Below are 9,532 nucleotides of genomic sequence, written 5' to 3'. Positions count from 1 at the left end.
AAGTCAGGGAAGGCGTCCTTAGCATCAGCACGGAAGTCCTCATATCCAGCAGCATAGTGGCTGTCTAGACGATTCTTATACTCGCTAGACTTCTTGAAAGCTGATATGGCTTCCTCACGCGCTTTTTCTAAGGACGAAGAGAACTCTGAAGCTTGACCTTCCAGGTATGCAATACGAGAATCTTTTTCTATTGCGTCTACCTTGAGTTCTTCGACCTCGTCCTTCAGTCTCGTCTCAACCCCAGTAGACGGTTGATTCCTCAGTTAGCCTAATCACCTCTCCTTCTTCAACAAAACTTCATTGGTAGCCTCTTTAACCTTCTCTCTTGCCGTCCTGGTCTCCTCAGCGAGCTCCTTGGCTTGGCACGTCGCTGTGTAAAACTTTGACATAGCCTGTTCATGGACGAAGAAGAGTTAAAAAAAAAAAGAGAGAGAAAAGAAGTACATAAGGACGAATTGAAAAGTTGTACCTTGAAAAGGTCATGGATGCCAGAACGTTCAAAGTCCTTCACAGACATGTTGTAACATTCGTTGATTTCATTGTCTGTGACGAGCCCTTTGAACGTCCTCCATGCATAACTTTCGTCCAGCACCAAGTTGGAGGACGATTTGATTCCTCTGGCAGATGAGGCTTACGCGAAGTCTTGGATGGAGGGGAGGAGGATCACTTGAAACAGGATGAACTATCTGGACGGGCTCCACACTGACAGGAGGCTCGTCCAGATTCACCGTCGGAGGAGTGAATTTGGGGACCTTGGAAGAGAAGTCTGAGTTGTTTTGGTTTTTTAGAACCTCGACGACTGGGGAGGTTCTCTAGGTCCACAGCACTCGAAATTTTGGACTTTCTCTTCCCAGCCTGGACGGCACTCTTCTGGACGACAGGAGGCGCGTGGGCACCCTCGTCCCCACTGGTTACAGTTTTATCCTTATTTCTCTCATTGTCATTATTCCTATGACGAGGAAAATCAGTTAAAAAAAAAAAAAAAAAAACAAAAAAGAGAATAGAGATAAGTACTAGGACAGACGATACTTACTTCGTCGAGTGGTCTCCTCGTGACTTAAATTTTCAGGGGTAGGTTCTGGGCCAAGCCCCACGTAGCCAAACTACTAAAAGTGACTAAGTCGTGGAAAGTCCTTCTAGGGAAGGCACGTACTTGGTCAATGCGTCCAATAAAACTTGTCCAAACGTGGACGAGTAACAGCTGCACAATAAAAGAAAGGTGGTTAGACGATTGATAGTTGGGAAAAAGTGTAAGAAAGAGAAGTAACATGGAAAGAAAACATACCCTCAGGACGAAGACGACCTATGGGGCTGGTAAAAAGGAGGGAAGGGGGCATTACTAACTTCTGTTGGGTCCCCAGCCCAGTTTCCAGAAATGACAAAAAATTCTTGTTTCCAGAGCCTATCAGACGAGCTACGACCCCTTATTAAGCTATACTGAGAGCCTCTGGACGAGAACTGGTAAAAACCAGCTGATTGTTTTATTTCAGAGGGCTTATAACAGTAGAGGAACTCGTCCACTGTTATAGGACGATCCCCTTCCAGTGCCTCACGCCATAACACTTGCATGGCAACTATCGTCCTCCAACCGTTGGGATTAAGCTGGTTAGGACCAATACCTAACCTATGAAGGAGACCTCTACAAAATGAATTTAGGGGAAACCTAAGACCAGCTAGGAGATAAGACGAGTATACCCCCAGACCAGAAGAAGGTGAACAACACCACTCTCCTTCCCTGGGGAGACGAGGTCCAAATTCGATAGGAATTTGGTATCTATCTACTAATGTTCTTAACTTAGGAGCGTCTAAGAGGGACACTACCTCAGGTGCACAGCTATATATAATAGTTTCCTCCTCCTCCTCGTCCTGAGAAGGGCTGGGTGGTGCTCTAGACGAGCTAGCCCCAGTTCCAGAGGCCATCCTGCGTTGCATTTCCTGAAATTCTTCTAGGGAAACGCCAGGGACCCCGGACGAATACTGCTCGTCCGAGGAACTACTACTAAAGCTAGTGCTACCCTCACCACTCTCGTAACTTCCAGACGAGACGTCCTGATATTCGTCTACCTCTCTCTCCATGCTACTAGACGAAGACATAACTAAAATAAAGATCAAAACGAAAACCTAAAGGAAGAGCAAGTACCTGAGAACTAAGACGAGTGCTAGACGAGAGTCACGGACGAGATAGCTGAAAGGAAGTTTTTGAGAAAGGTGAGGGGGCAAGAAAGAGAATGTACCTATTTATAGGGCCCAGGAGTAGGGTCAGCGAAGCGACACTGTCCACTGAGAGAACGACACGTGGTAATCGCGTGGAAAAACGTAATCGATTTAGTTCCTCCACGAGTTAAACCATGACACGTGGCTGTCCAGAAGGGATAAAATACCAATAATATCCCTGGACGACCCCCTGGACAAGGGGGCAACTGATGGGATAGCGAAAAAGCCATCTCCTATTCGTCCAGTTGGGTCGTCCATGGCATGCAGTTTGCCAAACAACTAGGCCATCTCCTATTCGTCCAGACCTCTCTTCCCTGAGAGGTCGACTAATTGGGTAGATCCCGTAATCAAGTCAAAAGGGTCGTCCACATATGAGTCTCATGGACGACCAAAGAACAGCATGACAAAGGGTCGTCCATAAGCATTGCACATAGACGACCACACGATACTTAGCAGGTTTTGAAGTGGTTCATCAACCGGTGCTTATCCCGTCAATTTCTCCCAAGTATGTAACTTCTAGCAGCGGTTATGACTGTTAAAGAAGTTACATCCGGATTCCACAAATCTGGGGGAAGTTATTGAACCAAATAACCGCCCTAAAGTACCCTATATAAGGACCGGTCCGAATTATGTAAAGGTATGATATTCTGAGATCCTTACATTACAGTTAGATTTCCAGGAGGGAAGGCACTAACTTCACCATCGGAGGATATTGGACCGGTCCACCCCGGTCATTCCTTTGATTCTTTTCTTCTTTCTCAGGCCTCTGCGAACGTTGTAGCCCATCGAAGCCGAAGTGTTCAACCAAACTGATTTTATCCACTATCATACATAATAATGTAAATGAATAATAAGAAAAATGTTATGTCTATAACACTTTTACAACACTTTCACAGCAAATTATAAATGACAGTTTGTTACAAGTTATTATTTGAAAGCACGATTAGTGTAGAAATACTTATGCTTGTTTAGACCTCCAAATTTAAATTACGGCTTGATTACTTTTATTCTACTTATCTAAGTGCGGAACAAGAGTAAATGAATTATAATAAAATTGGAACAACTCTCTAAAGTATAAGAATGCACAATAAACAATATATGTAAAGCTTAAAGAGTAAGAGAAGAGAGATGAAAATACAAGATAACACCGAGACGTGTTATTGAAGAGGAAACTAAAGTACTCGACGAAAAAACTCTCCCTGGCCCTCCAAGCCGAAATCAATCAACTAGTGAATAAAGTTAGAGTACACGAATATCAAAAAGACCCTCCAAGCCTCATCTATCCAATGTACTTGAACCCTCCAAGTTCTAGCTACCAACGGACTTCACTGAGCCATGTCTTCACTAGTTATCCGAATCTTGCAATTAGCTCCAAATTACATCCGCCATCCTTGGCTTCTTCCAATTCTTCCCACATGCACCAAAACTTCTTACAACTCTTAGATTGAGTGAGAAAAGTGCATGGACTAAGAACCTCTTAAGGATTTGTAATTGGAGAGGTTGAAGTAGAGGAAAACTAAGAGAAATGTATAGATGATTATGGATATACAATCTTCTAACTCTCAAGTGTTTGGCTAGGGTTTTCTCTCTCAAAAACTCTTTACAATTTCTTGGGTAATGAGAGTTTATATATGTGTATGTAAAAGAAATGAGAAATGCTCAATTTTAAATCTTGGAAGAGAGTTTCGCAAGTCACTCGTGAGTTGGCCAAGTTGCGAAGTGACTCACAAAATCTAGCCTAGAACAGACTGTTCAAATTCCAACATGTGTAGCTCACGTGGCATTCTGCAGGTAAGTCCACTCGCGAGATAGTCGCGAACTTTTCTGTCTTGAGCTTTTCTTCTTAAAACTCTTACACTCAACCCTTACATTAAATCTCACAAACATACAAGGAAAAGATTGAACAATTACAATCAAATTTGACAGAGAATTAAAGCCAACAAAAACATAGTTGTAAATCACAACTTTACATTATTGGTGGACAAAAAGTAATTTTGGTGGTAGTTTTAAATTAGAATTAATAACAACTTACCGCCTATAATTTGTTGTGAAAATATTGTGAAAATATTGTGGAAATATTGTGGATCTAATAATTCTCTAATTATAAAGATAAATAGAGACTTCCAATTTGAACTGGTTTCATAAGTTTGAGATGTTAATTGACAAATTAAAAAACTTATAAAGATAAATGTATGGTTCATTTAATATAATTCTCTCTCTCTCTCTCTCTCTCTCTCTCTCTCTCTCTCTCTCTCTCTCTCTTTATTTATTGAATAATGACAATATTGGCACGAAACAGTTTAGAAGTGTAATGTGCAATCTTTATTTTAAAAAAAAAAAAAAAAAAGGTATATTAAAATATCTTTCTTTTTAGTCCTTAAAATTTCAAAACTCTTCAATTCAATCCTCAGTTAAATTGTCATCCACTGCTACCGTTAAGACCCCAAAACGTACAACATGGTTTTGGCCTGATTTTAGATTTTAATTTATTATTATTATTTCTTAGTTTAAAAAAAACTTTAATTAAAAAAAACCATTAAAAAAAAAAAAACCCTAAGTAACTCGAAACTCAAGAACAAAAAAAAAAAAACCCACCCCAAAAACAAATCCCTAACCCAATAGAAAGAGAAAGAGATTGAGAGATCTCTTATACATTTTCAAAGAGGGAGAAAGAAATTGACGTGATCAAAGATTATATCCAAGAGACGAAGAAGCTCCAATTTAATGGTAGGCTACTTCGTCTGTATTACTGTGCTGACATTTTCAAAGTTCAAACGTGTAGTGCAGGACGCATTTGAAAGTGATATGGAGGACAATTCACACAATAGATAGACTAAAATGTACTTCGGGAAACCATTTAATAGGTTATGACAGACTAATAAAGATGGCTTTTAGAGAGTGAGGATAAGGAAGAGTTCAACGAAGAGAATGACTGAGACAAAAGCCATCTGCTAATGAGTGGAAGCCTGATTCCCCAAAAAGGAATCCATCTCATCATTCATGGCTAACTCCCACTTGCTTGAATTTTTATCTTGCAAGGCTTCATCATAACACTCTGGCTCATGACCTTCAGTCAATAGTAGATAATTTAAAGCGGGTGAATAACGCTGTGGAGGTCTAATGTTCCTAGAAGATTTGTGGACTTCAGCTACAGGTGTACTTTGATCTACCTGTGAATCTACATTCTCCTTATTTTCTTCACCCCTTTTCTAGACAGTACTTTCAGTCAAGCCATCTAAGTTGACAAACTCAGATTTCTTTTGATCTATCTCTGCAATATCTGAGACTACAGTTGACCTATCCTTATACATAACCTGTTCATTAAATATCACATTTCTACTTCTGATGATTTTCCTGTTTTGTTCATCCCAAAACCTATAGCCAAATTTCTCATCACCATAGCCAATGAAAAAACATATTTTAGACTTAGCATCAAGTTTACTACAAGTATCAGAATCAATATGAACATAAGAAACACAACCAAAAACTTTTAAATGGGAAAACTTTACCTCTTTACCGCTCCAAACCTCCTCAGAAAGTTTGAACTCCATTGGAACTGATGGCCCTCGGTTTATCAGGTAAGCTGCAGTGCTAACAGCATCAGCCCAGAAAGTTTTTGGTAGTCCAGCATGCAACCTCATACTCCTAGCACACTCATTAAGAGTTCTGTTCATGCGCTCAGTCACACCATTCTGCTGTGGTGTCCCAGGAATGGTCTTTTTCATCCTAATTTCCTGTGCAGCACAATACTCATTGAACCCTCCATCTATGTACTCTCCTCCATTATCTGACCTCAAACATTTTACTTTCAAACCTATTTCTGTCTCAACCATGGCTTTCCACTTCTTAAAAGTTTCAAATACATCAGATTTATTTTTCATAAAATAAACCCATTCCTTTCTGCTTGAGTCATCAATGAAAGTGATGTAGTACCTTGAACCTCCAAGGGATGCAACCGGAGAAGGCCCCACAAATCAGTGTGCACTAACTCTAATTTTTCAGCCTTCAGTGTCCTGCCAGTTTTCAAGAATCTCACCTTTTTCTGCTTTCCTAAGATGCAGCTTTCACACATGTCAAAATCAATGGACTTCAATTCTGGTAATTTTCCTTTTGATAGCAACATCTTCATCCCTTTCTCATTCATGTGATCAAGTCTGCGGTGCCATAGGCTTGTATCAGTACTTGCATCAGCAATTGCAATTGTGTCTCTTGGACTTGAGGTCATATATAGAGTACCAGTCTTCTTTCCACGAGCCAATACCCTAACTCCCTTTATAACCTTCCAAGTGCCACCAACAAATAATATTGCATGCCCTTTATCATCAAGTTGTCCAACAGAAATCAGATTCCTCCTCAGGTCAGGAATATGTCGAACCTTCTCCAGTAACCAACAGACCCATTGGGCAACAATATCCGGACATCTCCCATACCTACAACATCCAAGGCTGAACCATCAGCCAAATACACCTTACCAAAATCACCTACAACATAATTCTGTATGATTTCCGATGTGGAGTGGTATGAAACGAAGCTCTTAAGTTCAAAACCCAATTATCAAGTAGACTGTCTACTGCAAGAAGTAATGCATCCTGTACATCTTCTGTTATAGCATTAGCAGAATCATCTTCATTCTTCTTTTTAGGATTTTTGCATTGGTTCCTAAAGTGACCTGTTTTTCCACAATTCCAGCATTGTACTTGTTGGCCTGATCTAGATTTACTTCTGTTCTGATTAAAATTTCTGGATTTTGATCTACCCCGATTTGAATTTCTGTTATTACCTCGGCCTCTTGTCTCAAGGTTTAGGGTAGAACCAGATCCTGAGGTTTCACCTGCATCTCTTCTGCGAATCTCCTCAGGAGCACGAATCTCATCATCAAAATCAATTTCTACAGACGACAATTGATTTGTGATAGTGTTAAATTCATTCAGATGTTGTGCTACCTGATGCATTCTCTGTCATCTTCAGATTAAACAGTTTTCTTCATTAGATGCACATTGTTATTTGCTGACGGCTTTTCATACATACCACGAAAGCCTTCATCAGATCTTTCTCCTTTACAACATTGTGTGCAACAGACCTAGACAGAGTTAACCTGATAACTCCCAGTACCTGTCTGTCAAGAAGAGCCCATTCCTCAGCCTTCATAGCCGCAGATTTTTCCCCTAGAAGCGGCAGATGCAGTTTCCTCCCATTAAGGTAATCCTTGATTTGCATCCTCCAAAATTCAAAGTCTGTGCCATCGAACTTTTCTATTCCAGACGTCTTTCCTACTTCCTCTGCCATTACTTTCACTCAAACCTAACCTTAGGCTCTGATACCAGTTGTTGGGAATTCAACCTGAGGAACAAAAATCCTTTATTTCTTTTAAGTGTTTCTTTTATATTTCACCCAAGTATAATAGGTTATGGTTTCTCAAAAAAAAAAAAAGTATAATAGGTTATGGATTTGATTTTGTTTTTCTTTTATACTGTGTCTTTCATTAACTATTCATAATTCAAATTTGTGCCAACCATTCGGAACAGTTGCGGACCAACAATTAATTTAAAATTAATTTGTCATTCAAACCGAGGGTTGTGACAAGAATCAATCATGGCCAAAACCTTGTGCTTGAAAACGACAGAATAACATGGTTAGATGCTTTAGATCAACAGAAACAGAAACTCTTGCATCTTATTACTTTATTATTTCAAGTCAAAGTCGCCAACTATTGATTCGAGACGAAGTCATTGTTTTATGGTGTTCGGTGTATTGGATAAAAAATAACTTGAATTAATTATAAAAGGTAAGAGTTAACATAGATTGAAATAAAGAAATTGGTTTAGGAAGTATTTTTAGAATGATAAAAATTAAATACAAACTTGGTTGTTTATAGTTTAGGGCTACAACTCCTATTAAAAAATATTAATATAATTATATATTTTAAAAATATTACAGTTAAATTACATGTTCTTTATATTTATCAACATACATGCTAAATTTTTTGCTAATCAGATATTATTTACTATTCGGTTTATAAATTTATTTTTTATGCATGATTTTAAACTATAAAATTTTTGAAATTTAAATAATTGATTAATGAAATAATTTTTAATTTTTTTATTTCCTAAAAAATTTTTAAGCATTGAAAATATAAGAAGAAAATATAATCCAATAGTGGATTAGTCAAAATTCACAACCAATAAAAAATATGGACAAAATTTAGCTAGTAAATTGGTTTAACCTAAAATTACAACCTTACTCAATATCTTTTTCTTTGAGGTAAATTTTTGTCAAATCCACTATTGGAATATATTTTCTTCTTATATCCTCTATGCTTGTAAAATTTCTAGAAAATTAAAGAATAATAACTATGTCATTAATAAATTGTTTAAATTACAAGTTTTGGTAGTTTAAAATTATACATAAAAATATGTCACTTCACAAGTATAAAATGTTTGTGGGGTGTGGGGGGGCAAGGACTGAGGTTTAAGTCTCTAGGAGGGAGATTCACACATATATACACTTAGATTAGGTTATAGTAAAATTCTATCTTGTATAAAAAAAAATTATGCATAAAAATATAATCTTATAGATCCTGTTGTAAATAATATCCGATTGATACAAAATTTGATATGTATATTAAGAGCGTAAAAAAAAAAATGCAATCAAAACGTTAGATTTTGAAAATATGTAATAATATTAATGATATTGAGTAAGGTTGTAGTTTTAAGTTACAATCAATTTTATAGCTAAATTTTGTCCAAGAAATATTAAGTGAAGTTGGAGTCTTAAAGTACAATCATGATTGTTGCCTAACTTTGTTATTTATAAACTTTTTAGGAGAAAAGAAAAGAAAAAAACAATTACTTTTTTTAATAAATTTTTATATTTTTTTTTCAAGAAAATAATATCAAAATTCTTTAAAATTGATGTATTAATAAATGCCTTAAAATTGCCACTTAACCGAACCCTAGTTAATTGAACCAATTGAGAGGGAGTACCAATAAATTTTGGGAATGCTGAAGTCGACAACCCATGTGAAACGAAATGGGCATAGCCTATCTCCTCTCCCCCCAAAAAACTGGGCATAATCTCACCGTTATGTCCAAAAACTGTTTTATTTATTTATTTTTCCTTAAAATATGATTATTGGTCTTGGTACGTGTTGTAAGCATTCAAGCCATTGAGATACTACAAGAGCCAGTAGTTTTGATTATTGGTCAAAGAAGGCGAAGCCCGAGGTTGAGCCAAATACTTCAATATTCTCAAGTCCCAACTCACCTAACCCATATTTTAATTTGAAGTTCTGTTTTTTTTTTTTTTTTTTTTTTTTTCC

The sequence above is a fragment of the Quercus suber genome, unplaced genomic scaffold (assembly GCF_002906115.3).
Source record: "Quercus suber isolate HL8 unplaced genomic scaffold, Cork oak 2.0 scaffold_573, whole genome shotgun sequence".
In the NCBI taxonomy this organism is placed as follows: Eukaryota; Viridiplantae; Streptophyta; class Magnoliopsida; order Fagales; family Fagaceae; genus Quercus; species Quercus suber.
This window is presented reverse-complemented; position numbering follows the sequence as displayed.